The sequence below is a fragment of the Arachis ipaensis genome, chromosome B05 (genome assembly GCF_000816755.2).
Source record: "Arachis ipaensis cultivar K30076 chromosome B05, Araip1.1, whole genome shotgun sequence".
Taxonomy (NCBI): Eukaryota; Viridiplantae; Streptophyta; class Magnoliopsida; order Fabales; family Fabaceae; genus Arachis; species Arachis ipaensis.
The window spans coordinates 25,244,140-25,259,732 of NC_029789.2; the positions used below are offsets into that span (position 1 = coordinate 25,244,140).

At 31.1% G+C, this 15,593-nt stretch overlaps 1 long non-coding RNA gene across 1 annotated transcript; it reads left to right on the forward strand.

The window, feature by feature from the left end:
- On the forward strand, positions 9,527 to 10,099 carry LOC110271853. Its single transcript, XR_002362662.1, has 3 exons — positions 9,527 to 9,725; positions 9,817 to 9,871; positions 9,960 to 10,099. It is a non-coding gene; the product is annotated as an uncharacterized LOC110271853 (long non-coding RNA).

Sequence of the window (15,593 nt, forward strand, 5' to 3'; positions counted from 1 at the left end):
TCTACTAATACATAGTAATTTATTAAATATACATTTAGATAAGAACTAATTTAATTTAATATTATATTTTTTAAGGACCAATTTAATGAGAAGATTAATCTTTTCAGAACTAAATTGGTGTACATATAATTGTTTAAGGACTATTTCTTCGCTATTGACTCAACACTTTATCTGGACTGACGTATTCATTTAGATACTATGATTTTTGCATGCAGTAGTACGTAATTTTATAGTGCAGTTGTCATTCGCTACACAAAAGGTGTTTATTGGCCTAGGATTATGGTTTGTTGGACTTTGCCCAAAACTTAGGTGGGGTAAACGTGTGTGTATCTAGTCTCGAGTAATGCAATACAACATTAGTTTTGGAGTTTGTATCAATGGAGTCGTGTAATTTCTACATTATTTTACTGCAATCGTGCATGTTAATAATTTCCAAATTATTTTCCTAGTGAATTTGTTATTATATATCTATGACAAACTTTTTTCTCCCCTCTTTTGAGTCCAGCACAAAATCGTCATGAAAAAGTCGCTAGGGTTAGATATTTAATTATAGGATTAGATAGAGTTAGAATTCTATTCTTATCCAAATACTTGTATTAAGAAGATAGACGAACATCTTATAATTTACAATAATAATGTGATAAGTTCAAATCAATTTTTTTTATTAAGAGGAGCCAATAAAAAATTTTACACTAATTATAAAATTATTTTAGAAGAGAATTTGACAAAAAAAAACTATAAAAAAATGCACTGAATACTGTCGGATTTAGCGACGGACGTTACCGACAAATTTACGGCAAATTTTCTGATGATTACTAGTAAAAATTCGTCTTTCGAATAAGTCACCATCGGATTTAAATTTCTGTAATTAAATCCAAATAGAGGCATGAAAATTAAATTTATTAGCACCGAATTTACTGTTAGATTTTCTGTTGAAAAATTCTGACGGTAATAGAATTTAGTGAAACACAGCATTTAGGCAACAACGAATACTTTACCGTTACATTTTTCCACCGATAAATTCGACAGTAAATTTGGGATAAAATTCAAACGCAAAACTCTCCCTCACTCCTGTATACTCTCTCTCTCTTCTCTTCTCTCTCTCTCTCTCTCGTCTCTCTCCCTCTGCTCCATTGAAAAAGATTACACCGCCACCACCTGGAGCTTCCATCGCCACCGGTAAGCCATATTATTGTTGCAGATTAGCACGTCATTGTCACTACTGCTAGAGTCTCCATAGAAAGTCTCCATCGCGCCGCCGCTATTGGTGTTCTTTGCCATCGAAAGTTGTCATCTTGTCCCCCTCACCGTGGTCCGTGGCTGAGGTCCACCGTGCCAAAAGTAAGGTTGTTGTCTATTTTTTCTTTTAGTTGTTTATTATATTACTAAATCCTAGCTCCACCATCATAGGTTTTATTGCCGCCTCCAGTCACCACCATACATCTACCATCCTGCAGCCACTATCAGAGGTATTTTTTTCTATATTTTTTATTTTTTAAATTTTTTTGTTTGTTTAGGATTTTGTTAAGTATTTTATTAAATTCTTAATTAAATTTTTTTAATAAAGTGTGAGATTAGGATTTATTATATTAATTTAGTGTAATTAGAAATTAAATAATGTTAGATTAGATTGGGTGTAATTTAGGATTTGTTCTGAGTTAATAGTGTTTTGGATGATTGTTAATTTTCTGAGTTTTTTGTTGTCTGAGTTAATTATTTTCTGAGTTAATTAGTGTTGATTTTGTTAATTCTCTGAGTTAATTTTAACTTGTTAATTTTTTAAGTTAATTATTGACTTATTGTTGATTGTTGTTAATTTTTTGAATTTATTGTTGTCTGAGTTAATTATTTTTTGAGTTAATTAGTATTGATTGTAATTCATTCTCCGAGATAATCTTAATTTATTATTTTTCTAAGTTAATTATTGACTTATTGTTGATTATTGTTAATTTTTTTATTTTATTGTTGTCTGAGTTAATTATTTTATGAGTTAATTAGTATTGATTGTAATTCATTCTCCGAGTTAATCTTAATTTATTATTTTTCTAAGTTAATTATTGACTTATTGTTGATTGTTGTTAATTTTTTTATTTTATTGTTGTCTAAGTTAATTGTTTTCTGAATTAATTTTGCTAAGTTGATTGTTGTCAATTTTATTGAGTTTGTTGCAATTTACTCATTTGAATATATGAACTTTGATTTGTTTATTTAATTATAATTTGTGTGTTGATTATGTTTATAGTTTGCAATTGAAGGTGTATAGCCTGCTATTCCAGAAAATACGCCTGTAGACAGTAGATTTTCAGTGCTAGTAATTCTTTATTCATAGATTAATGGTTTGTGAGGCAAAACCTTCAACTAAGTTTGTAAGTTACTAAAATTGTATAAGTTTAAATAGATATACTATTTAATTAAGAGATATAATATGTATGTTAGTAGATTACTTAAAATGTTAATGTGTCATGATATGTTAATTAATTTGTTGTGAATTTGTCCTATTTGCTTATAACTTGTACTCTCTTTGTATAATTAATTTGTCCTATTTGCTGATAAACATGAATTATTTATAATCTTAATTTGTCCTATTTGTATAATTAATTTTTTTAACATTTTATTATCTAGAGAGTTTCAATATTTATTTGTGAACTTGTTTGTGAACTTTTAACGAAAATTATAGATAAATTATTATGAAAATTTAAAATTTTTTTTTAAACAAATTTTTTAAAAAATAAAATTTAAGTTTACCATCGAATTTATTGGGGAATAAATCTAACGGTAACAAGCTCTAGAATTTTACCAATTAAAATTTAATATCTGCCAGCAAATAATTACCGACGAGATTTATATGGTTTGATTTATCCCACCGCTAAATTCGACGGTAAATTACAGACAAATTTTCTTGGTAAATCCGCCGGTATTCGACGATTTTCTTGTAGTGAAATACAGTACTCGAGAAAAAGATATAAAAAAAGAAATCCAAAGATGAAGCGGTAACAAATGAAAAGTGAGAACCAACTAAAAATGAATAAAAGAAGAAGCAAAGTGAAAAAGATATAACAATGCAAATAAGATAAGAGAAATCATCATAAATGTAAAAAAAAAAGCTTTAGTAAAACTAGAGAAACTAAAACAAGAGGCATGTAATCATGATTGAGCACAAGTATACACAAACAGGTAAAAAAAATATTTAGTAGACTTTATGCTCTAAAACTAAAAATTAAAAAAAATATAAGATGTCTAAAAAAGAGATAAAAATGACAGTAAATGAAACAAACAAGAACATATGAGTGTGTTTATTAGTCTTTAAGTATATAAAAAAGGAGAAAATGTATATATAAAATCGTAAAAGAAACAAGAAAGAAAAATAAAAAATTTGAATCAAGTTAAGTACATCAAGAATAAGATTGATGAAAGTTTAGTTCAAGTTGAGAGCATTAATAAAAGATAAAAAAGATATTTCTATGAGTTATTTACTGAAAGACAAAAAACTCTTTTATACTTTGATCAGTTACATATGAGAAAAGAAGTCCAAAACTTCAATTATTATTGAAAGATTCAAGATTTCGATGTAAAGGTTTGGAAAGATTTAGGAGGAAAGGCATTGGTCATTTAACCAAAATTTTTAATGAGATTTTTATATTTAAGATGCAAGATTAGTAGAGAAAGAGCACCTTGATTCCTACGAAAATAAAAAGAGATATGCAAAATTGTGAAAATTAAAGAAGGATCAATCTCATGAGTCATATCATGAAGTTATGAGAGAGGATGATAGAACGAAGGTTGAAACAGGAGACAAATGTCTTGGAGAACTAGTTTGATTTTATGTCAGATATGTCCACCATCAAAGCTATATACTTGTTAAGAAAAATTATGAAGAGGTATCAAAATAAAAAACAATGATATAAATATGGTATTTATTAATTTAAAAAATATATATATATAATAGGCTACCAAGAGGGATCTTATAAAAAGTTTTGGAATAAAAGAGTGTAAGGATTGCACATATTCATATGCAATGAAGGATATATACAATAGGGTCACAACTAGTACAAAGACTTAATAAGGTGGTGTGACGGAAGAGTTTTTTATTGGTGTAGAACTACACCAAAGGATCATCTCTAAATTCATTTTTTTTTACATAAGTTTTGAAAATACTTACAAAGCATATCCCGAAATCCGTACTATGGTGCATATGTTTTGCCAATGATATCATCCTTATAGAAGAATTAAGGAGATTCAAATAAGAAATTAGATTCATAGAGAAAAGCTTTAGTGGTGTACATTTTGTGCATAAATTGCAGTAAAATAGAATATAAGTTCGGCCTACGTAAGAGAAACACTAATATATAAGTACAAATTGAAAATAATATTCTACCACAAATAAAGTGTTTTAGATATCTTGAGTGTATCATACAGGATAATAAAAAAATTGAGAAAAATGTAAAACATAGGATCTAAGTGAATTGGTCAAAATGGTGGAGTGCGTCTGATTTTATATATGACAAAAAGATACCTATAAAAGTTAAAGGTAACTTTTATCGCACTGCCAATTAGACCAACTATGCTATATGGAATAGAGTGTTGGGCAACAAAGAATTAGTATAAACATAAGTTAAGTGTGATAAAGATAAGGATGCTGAGAACGATGAACAATCACACTCACATGGACAAAATAAAAAATGAATATATAAGTTAGAAAATTGGAATAATGTCTATTATTGTAAAAATAGTAGAAATTTGTCTTAGAAGGTTTAGACATGTGAAAAGAAAAATAGTAGAACATCCAATTAAAAATGTGGATCGTTAGATGAGATAAAAAGTAAATAGGAGTGAAAGGTAGAGAAAGACTCAAAATATCATATATAAACATGAAGTGGTCAAACAAAATTTTTATATACACAATCTTATTATAAATATGATACATGATAAGACTTAATAATATCGTTTGATTTGTATAGTCAATCTTATCTAATGGAATAAAGTTTTATTATTATTGTTGTTGTTATTGATTGTATTTCCATCCTTTTTAGCATAGGCATCATAGTCATAGACACCTTAGAGCTTCTTCAGTTTTTATTATAGTTATATGTAATTAAATTTTGGTAAATGTTATGGTGCCTATCACATTATTTGAAGTTATTAAAAAAAGATAAAAATTTCAAAGATTAAAATTCAAAATGTTATAATTTATCATTGAAAGTTCACAAATTCAAACATTAAAATTTACCACTACAAAAAATTAAAATGCATATAATTAACAAACACATTATATTCCACCACTAAAAAAAAATAAACTAATTTCAGATACTACTTACACAAATTTCTAATTATTGAACCTAAACTTACACAAATTACATATAGCCAATAACTAAATGTTGATTATTGAACACAAATTTACACAAAATTTCTATTCACATAAGCAACAATCCAATTATACATACAGTTTCAGAATACAAAATTAACGACTACAGAACTCAGAAAACTCATAACTCAGAATTAACAATTACCATCAACAATCAACAAAATTATTTTAAAAAATTTAACTTGAAAAAAATTATCAAAAACCAGACAAATTAACAAGAATAATTAACTCAGAAGTATATATTAATCATAATTAATTTCAGAAAAAATTAGGGCTGAAGAAGCAATGGAGGAGTGCTCACTGGAGAAGACAAGACAGCCGAGCAATAGAGACGTCTGAGAGGAGGTGATGGCCGAGCAGTTAAACGGAGGTGACGGCGAGGAGGACAAGCGAGCAGAGACGTTCGCATTTCGCGTAAGACAGAGTGAGATCGGAGAGGGAGAGAGAGCGAGCTTGAAGAGAGAGAAGCCAAGCAGAGACGTCCGGGACGGCGACGAGAACAAGGCCGATGATGGTACCCTCTGTCGCTACCGATGACGACGATCACAGAAGCGGGCTTCACGACGAGCACAGAGACGGTGAGGAGGAGAAGAGTAGGTGGGCTTCGCGACGAGCATAGAGAAGGTGAGGAAGAAAAGAGTGGCGGCGTCTAGGGGTTCACGGTGGCTGGTGGGCCTTCACGACGAGCAGGCGGGATGGGGGCTGACGATGGCGACGGTGTTTGCTCTACTAGGGTTAGGGAGTGAGGGAATTGGGACTGGATGTTAATGGGTTGGAGGAAAGAAATTAGGACTGGGTTATCGTGTTAGTATAGTTGGTGAGTTTTTTTTTTCTTTCTCGCGTCAAAACGACGCAGTTTTGGATACAAATAAACACTGACCACACATACAATTCTTCTAGGTTTTATTAAAGAAAAACCCTATTGCTTGTTGACCATATTTTCACTGTCTCCGCGTGCTTGAAGACATGGAATTAAGAAGAGAAAACATTGCTTTCATATACAGCTTAATTAGATTTTTTTTATTGCTACTCACCAGTTGTTAAATCTTAATAAAGTTCCCCTAATTATTCCACCAAATAATTATATTGCTAAATACGACAAAATCCCATTTCTTTTTAATTTATTATATTTTTTAAGGATAAAGTATACTTTTTATCTTTGAAGTTTGACAAAAATTTTTAAAATATCTCTAAATTTTATTCTGTTTTAATTTTGTCCTAAAAATTTTCGATTTGCATCAAATATATCCTCGACGGCTAACTTTTCAAAAAATTTAAAATCAATCTAACAATAATGCATCAAAATTATGCTTGATTTGTTTGTGTTGAGGGTTATTCTTATGAAATTGTTGTTGAATTGGTCTTAAAATTTTTTGAAACATTAGCCGTCAGGAAATATATTTGATGCAAATCGAAAACTTTTAAGACAAAATTAAAAAAAAATAAAACTTAAAATATTTTTAAAATTTTTATTAAACTTTAAGAACAAAATTTTTTAATTATTGAATATACAATCTCCATCCACTACTAGGTGCTAATTGCTGAATCCATGTTTTTCATACACATACACCTAATTGGATGACATGAACTGAAAAAGATATAAATATTAATTGAGCTCCCAAGAAGTTGCAAGCTTAATTATAATTGAAGAGTTACAATTCTAATTAAATAATCATATCATATATACTCAAGTTAAGTGTTTTGATTTGCTGGTACAAGATACTTGTTGTTTATGTATATATTTTCATACATATGCTCCGATACTTTACCTAACAATTGATAAGGTATGCTACCGGCCACTTTATTATATGTTTAATTATATATTAAACTTTTCCTCATACCTGGTTTTACCTAATTAAGCATCCAATAATGGAACTTTCTCAGTTAACTATTCTCACCTTCTTGTGTCGTAGTGGCCCTAGAGCGTGTAAAGTTGCATGTTACTTTAATAAGAAGCATTATGTCAATTAATTATACAAAATTATCGTGGTGTCATTTTCTTTGCTGAATTTTGTGTGAGATTAGGTTTGATATAAACTCCAAAAAGCCTACCATTTGGTAACAAACAGAGACAGTGAGTAACATGAAATCAACTAATTAATCCTTCCATTAAAATAGTTTAATTAGGCACTTAATAAATGTATACATGCGCAATTGGTTTTAAAGAGAAAATGACGTGCTGAACAAACTATATATGCACGGTTGATTAAATGAGGACATGTGATGATAAATAATTATTGGATGTTCAACTATTTTTATATTATATATTAATTAATAATTGACTTTTTTTTATTACTATGCAAAACAACATGGAGGCCTAATTAATTAAAAATATCAGTTTACGAAATATGAAAATGTTTGATAGTAAAAAAAACTTAGTAAAAAATAATTAAAATTTATTACAATAATTAATAAATATTAAATAAGTTAAATTTTGACATTTTTTTTTATCATTCTGACATTACTCTTATAAATAATATGGATATATTTTGCATTAATAGTTTCAATTTATGATCTTAATTAATTAGGCTAAGAACAGATAAACTTAGCTGCCAATATTCTTTAACGGGTTACATCGCTGATCTTACACGTCTTTATCTCTTATATTATGTCAATTGATTATCTATATTGGGTGTTCTTATTTTATGTATCTTTTAATGTTAAATTATAAGCGTGCATTAGACATCAGACGTGACCTGATGAATGATATGATGATGATCCCCTAATTTCGTCTCTCTGAAATTTATTACTTGGTCATATTTTAAAATTCCTAGAATAATATAGTCAAACGAATTAGTGTTTAGCCTTTTAGATAAAAAAAAATATTATAAAAGAAGTAGTCGAACGAAAATTAATATTTTTTTAATTTTGAGTGAAGGATTTATCTTCGTAAAAGATATGGGAAAATTTTAATTTTTGTTAAGTAGTTTTATCACTTCTATCCATTAAATATTTTACAAGCCAAAAATAAAAATTAGTGTTGACGAATAATACTCTGATCTATCACGTAAAAAAGAAAAAAGAAAAAAAAAAGCATAGAATCGATATATGAGTAACAAAAAAATACAACTTATCTTGTTTGTAATTGAAATCTTTTCATAAATATGTGACTTATGTAATTTAATTTATGGTGAACCAAATAAATAATAGGGTTAAGTATGGTTTTGGTTCCAAAAGTTTTCGGCCAGAATCAAAACCGTCCATCATCTAATTTTCGATTTAAAATCATCATTAACTTTTTTTCGTATTAAAATCGTCATTTTAAATAAAATTTTGCCGATCTATCCAGCCGTGGAGTGTATCGCCGCCGTTCATGCATGCTCCTGCCACCGCCGATCTACTCAGCCGCCGTCGCTCTTCGCCTTCTGCATCTGCTTCTTTGTGCTTTGAATTTCTGATTTGGTTTTGTACTTCTCTGTTGATTTGGCTTTGTGCTTGAATTTGTTGATTTGGCTTTGTGTTGGATTTATTGATTTGTTGCTTTCTGTTTCTGCTTGTGTTAAATTTGTGTTGGATTGTTTATAATGTTTTTTTATAGATATTTTTTTAATAATTAAAATTTAACATATATAATCGATTAAACTGTATTATTTTTATCAAAATTAGGCCAGACAAATTAATTTGACCGAAAAAATAGTGAATTAAATCTTGAACCAATCTAAATTAATATTATTGTTTATAGAAAATGACTACAATATCTTTATTATAGAAAATAACTAAAATATTCCTATTATATATATATATATTAGAGATAATACTCAATTTGATCCCTGAAGTTACACTCGAGCCTCAATTTAGTCCTTAAAGTTTTAATTGCCTCAATTTAGTCTCCAAACTTTTCAATTGACTCTGTGACGGAAACCACTGTAGGGATTAACGTGATTAAAATTTGAACATTTTCTCTATATATTAATTTAGAGAATTCTAAATTTTAGCCCTTTTGTAAATCCCGGTTAAATTAGTAAATAATTAGTCAATAAATTAGTTTTTAATAAGGATGATTAGAAATGTGAATATTATATTAAATTAGGATAGAGCTCGTCGAAACGAGAATTTTGACACCAATTTAAAAAAAAATCGGTCAAAAATTAGACCGAACGGGCCGAACCAGTTGAACCGGGCCGAAACCGGGCCCGTGGGCCCAACCGGCCCAGCATTTAATGAATCCAAGTCTCTCTTCTTCCCCATTCAGCAGAGGCAGCGTGAAACACATTTAGGGGAAGAGAGAAACGAAGAACGTTTCCAACCCTCACGGTAAATTTAATTTGCCGTAACTCCTCCGTCCGAGCTCCGATCGCCGCACTGTTTGTGGCCACGCGTCCACCGCGTCGAGCTCTACATTTCTACCGAAACAATTTCATAGGTAAATCATTCTTTTATTCTCAGCCTCTTCTTCCCCAATTTTTGGGAAATTAAGTGGAGGTATTAAATTTCTTTACTCTTTGATGTTTTAGGATCCAATTAGCTTGAGGAAAACGTTCACTCTTGCTTATGTGAAGCTTGGATAAGGTGAGAAAATTATAATTCCATTTTAATTTCATTTAATTTGATCTTTGAGTATTAAATTGGGTATATATGTGTTATAAATGTGTATTAGGTTGTAAATAAATAATTGGAGCTTGAAATTGTGAATACTGGAGCTTGGAGGAAGCGGATTAGTTGAGGTTTTGAGGGCTGTGTTCTTTTAGGAAAATTGTCTTAGAATAATTCTTGGGAATCGGCTAAGGTATGGTTTAGGTTTCTTGCATTTAATATATAATGTTCTGTGAAAACTTAGGCTAGATGACCATAAGATAAGTTGGAATGCAGGTGTATATTTAATGTTTAGTAATGGGTTGATGAATATGCTTGGTTTGGTTTGGTGATTTGTTTGTAAGATGATATTGGTTGCTAGTTGGATCTTTGAAAGGATATATGATTGAATTGTTGATTAAATGGCTATATTTTAGTTTGGTTGAATGATGATTGATGAAAAGATATGGAGCTTGTTGAGGATTATTGTTAGCAATTTGGATTGGTGGTAATAGGTTTGAAAATAATTGGAATGGAAATTTTGAATGAAAAATGAGGTATTTTGTGTTAAAATCCTAGGATATGTGAACTATGATTTTTAGTTGAATTTTGGTTGTTGGATTTGAATATTGTATGAGTATAATTATTGATCTGAGGTAGATTTATTGTGGTGATTGTTATGATAATGAGGAAGGGTATGTTGAATTGAAAAGAATACAGGTTTGGACCTTAGGGTGTTACATTATGGTATCAGAGCAGTTCGTTCCTATAGAGCCTGAAAGATGGACTGATTGTGCTTCTGTACATTCTCTGTATATGTGTCTATATGCTATTAGGATATCTGACTGATATATATAGCATAAACGTTTGTGAGCATGCATTTGGAACTTTAAGCATTAGACCTGTGATATTAAAACTGATCAACTTAATATCACTTGTTTAGTGTGTATAAGGACCAGATGTCGACTCGCAGACGCGGTCGCGGGCGAGGTAGAGGTAGGATAGGCATCGTTACTCCTAGTCCGGTAGGGAATGATCCAGTAGACTTTATGGCTACTCTGGAAAATATGGCTGTAGCTATGCAGGCAATAGCCGAGGCACTGGATAATAAGATAAATCAGGGTAATTACGGAAATAATAATGATGAGGATGGTCCTATGACACTTGCTTTATTTCTGAAAGTTCACCCTCCGACTTTCAGGAGAACCTCAAATCCCACTAACGCAGATAATTGGATTCAAGCTATGGAACGGTTGTTGCAGGCCCAACAGATTCCTGAGAAGCAATGGGTTGGATTTTAAACTTATCAACTACAAGGTGAGGCTCAGTATTGGTGACAGGGGACACGATGTATCCTGCAGGCAGGTGACGCTGTGATAGTCGGGAGATTGGTTATTTAAGAACCATGTTTTGCTTGATTGTTCTGAGAAGTCAGTACAGTTTATGCTGGAAGGGTCAGAAGCACCTGTTGTGGTGAATAATTACTATTTAGACTCTATGATAGTAAACTGTTCTGGAACTGAATGTCAGGGTATTATGTTATTAACTGCGGGAGTATTAGATGATGATCAGAGTTTAGAGTAGATTCCGGTTGTATGCGAATTTACAGATGTGTTTTCGGATAATATTAATGAATTTCCACCTAATCGGGATGTTGAATTTGCAATTGAGTTGGTGTCTGGAGCCGATCCGATTTCGATTACTTCTTACAGGATGTCACCTTTAGAAATGGTTGAACTGAAAGCTCAGCTGGAAGATCTGTTGGGTAAGCATTTTATTCGACCAAGTGTTTATCCGTGGGGAGCATCAGTATTGCTGGTAAAGAAGAAGGATGGGAGTATGCGGTTATGTGTCGATTATCGGCAATTGAATGAGATCACTGTGAAGAATAAAATCAGGATCTGAAAGCGATGTTCTGGTGGCCAGGTATGAAGAATGATGTGGCATTGCACGTATCTAAATGTTTAACATGTCAGAAGGTTAAGATTGAGCATCAGAGACCATCAGGGACCCTTCAGCCTTTAGAGATTCTACAATAGAAATGAGAGAGTATCGCAATGGATTTTGTGATAGGTTTGCCTAGAACCCGATCTGGTTGTGATGCTATTTGGGTGGTTGTGGATCGATTGACGAAATCAGCTCACCTTCTTCCTATCTGAATAAGTTGCACAATAGAGGAATTGGCTCAAATGTATATCAAAGAGATTGTCAGGTTACATGGCGTGCCTTCTACCATTATATCTGACAGGGATCCTCGTTTTACATCAAGGTTCTGGGGAGCTTTTCAGTATGCATTTGGGACTCAGTTAAGCTTGAGTACTGTGTATCACCCTCAGACAGAGGGTCAGTCAGATAGAATTATTCAGACCTTGGAGGATATGCTAAGGGCTTGTATTTTGGACCAGCCAGCGAGCTAGGATTGGTATATGCCATTGATAGAATTTTATTATAATAATAGCTATCATGCGAGCATCGGAATGGCTCCATATGAGGCTCTGTATGGCAAGAAATGTCAATCTCCATTATGTTGGTATGAAATTAGAGAAAGGAGTTTATTAGGGCCTGAGATGATAGCTGAAAACGACTGAACAGATAAAGAAAATTCGTAGTCGAATGCTTATAGCCCAAAGCCGCCAAAAGAGCTATGCTGTTCAGAGGCGAAAGCCTTTGGAGTTCAAAGAAGAAGAACATGTCTTTCTGAAAGTTACACCAACCATTGGAGTGGGAAGAGCTTTTAAGACTAAGAAACTAAATCCCCGTTATATTGGACCGTTTGAGATCTTGAAGAGAATTGGACTAGTGGCTTATAGAATTGCCTTACTGCCGTATTTTTCGAATTTGCACGATGTGTTTCATGCGTCACAGCTTCGGAAGTATACTCCTGACGCAAGTCATGTTCTAGAATCGGAACCAGCCCAAGTAAGAGAAGATCTAACACTTCGAGTAATTCCAGTGAGAATTGATGATACTAATATTAAACGATTATGCGGAAAGGAAGTATCATTGGTAAAAATAATTTGGAGTCGAGCTGGTATCGAGGAACATACCTGGGAACTCAAATCAGATAAGCGAAAGGACTACCCACATCTCTTTTCAGGTAATTGAATTTGAATTTTGAGGGCAAAATTCTTTATTAGGTGGGTAGAATGTAAATCCCGGTTAAATTAGTAAATAATTAGTCAATAAATTAGTTTTTAATAAGGAGGATTAGAAATGTGAATATTATATTAAATTAGGATAGAGCTCGTCGAAACGAGAATTTTGACACCAATTTCAAAAAAAATCGGTCAAAAATTAGACCGAACGGGCCGAACCAGTTCAACCAGGCCCGTGGGCCCAACCGGCCCAGCATTTAATGAATCCAAGTCTCTCTTCTTCCCCATTCAGCAGAGGCAGCGTGAAACACATTTAGGGGAAGAGAGAAACGAAGAACGTTTCCAACCCTCACGGTAAATTTAATTTGCCGTAACTCCTCCGTCCGAGCTCCGATCGCCGCACCGTTTGTGGCCACGCGTCCACCGCGTTGAGCTCTACATTTCTACCGAAACAATTTCATAGGTAAATCATTCTTTTATTCTCAGCCTCTTCTTCCCCAATTTTTGGGAAATTAAGTGGAGGTATTAAATTTCTTTACTCTTTGATGTTTTAGGATCCAATTAGCTTGAGGAAAATGTTCACTCTTGCTTATGTGAAGCTTGGGTAAGGTGAGAAAAATTATAATTCCATTTTAATTTCATTTAATTTGAGCTTTGAGTATTAAATTGGGTATATATGTGTTATAAATATGTATTAGATTGTAAATAAATAATTGGAGCTTGAAATTGTGAATACTGGAGCTTGGAGGAAGCGGATTAGTTGAGGTTTTGAGGGCTGTGTTCTTTTAGGAAAATTGTCTTGGAATAATTCAGGTCGAGAGGCATCTCGTTAGGCGTCTGGACTCTTGAAGCGGAGTGGTTACTGGGTTATTTTGTTATGCTATGATGTATATATATGTACTTAGCTTTCTCTCCACATAACTTATTCTTTTTGATCCTCCTAGAGGTGTATGGAGAGGTAGGATTTCTTTTATGTACATTTGGGTTTTGGATATGTATATATATGTATATATGTGTGTATATTCTCCGGCCAGTCTTGACTTCGCAGGCTGAGTCAGGAGCTTTTATTTTAGAGATCGTAATACCACACCACCTCTGTTTTACGACTTAAGCGTAAAGCTCTGAGTGGTAGGGTGTTACACCTTTAATTCTCTACCGTTATAGGGTTAGGATTTAAAGTTTTCAATATATAGTATTTTAGTTATTTTCTATAATAAGGGTATTTTAATTATTTTTTATAAAAAATAATATTAATTTAGACCAGTTCAAGATTTGGTTCACTATTTTTTTGGTCAAATTAATTTGTCTAGCTTAATTTTAACAAAAATAACACGATTTAATCGATTATATGTGTTAAATTTTAATTATTAAATAATATTTAAAAAAAAAACGTTTTAGACATCTTTATCTAAGATACTCTCAAAAATTAATGCTAAAAAATTTTATTTTTAACTAAAAATATTTTAATAAATATTTTTATTTATTTTTTATTTATTTTAAATTAAATAAAATATTAAGACATAATTTAATTTTATATATTTTATATTAAATATAATACAAAAATTTAATTTTGCCTTAATCTCTTCGCTTTTGTCAATCAATTTCTGTTTTTCAATCTTAATCTACCTTTCAAACAAAGCCTAGGTGAATTTAAGAGAGACACAATGAGTTTGTGAGAATTTTATTCTTACAACTTGCTATTAGGTGTTGGATAAAATAATGTCATGCACTGAGAAACACTATATATTGGTCCATGGTGTAGTTCAACCTATTCAGCTTTTCATCATTAAGGTGCTCAATACTTTTGTCAGCACCAGTCCTCACCAATGCATCTTCATCCAATGCGATGGGAACAAATAACCAAAATTATAATAACATTAAATGAGCAAAAAAATGAAAAAAAAAAAAAGATAACCATCCATGCATACGTCGTCTTTTCTGATAATTATAGATGCACCACACGTGTAGTCTGTAGACATAGACCATACTGTGATGCAACACCTGGTTAAATTCTAAAACATGCAATAATATAGTATTGTTATTTTTTTTATTAGTATAGAATAGTATTAATTTAATTTTATAAAGAAACTCTCACGCGTAGGATATTTTGAGTTTCTAAATTGGAGTGCATCCCACAACCACTACATTTTATTAGGTTGATGTTGGTTGTTATTCTCCACGCAACCTTTAGATTATTATTTATTTATTTACAAATGTAATATATGCTTGATTTTATGAATATAAAAAAAATTTCTTTCAGATTATTGACATTCAATTTTTTTCAAATTTTGTTATTACAACATAAAGCGAAATTCGAACTTTTAATATTTATTATTAACAAGTGAATTAACTAGTCGATCAATTTAAGTTGGTTATTGACATCAATTAGTTCATACACATTTAGATACAAAAAAGAAATAGTTATTATTATATGGACAAAATTAATTAATTTATTTATAATGCCTAAAAAATTAAATATTTATTTATTTATATAACAAAACCTAATTAAATATTTTGTTATATTTTGTTTGCTCTTCTAACAAAATATAATGTTTTTTAGTTTTATGTTAAGAAAATTTATCATTAAACTTTACATATAATATATAATTACCATGTTAAATTCA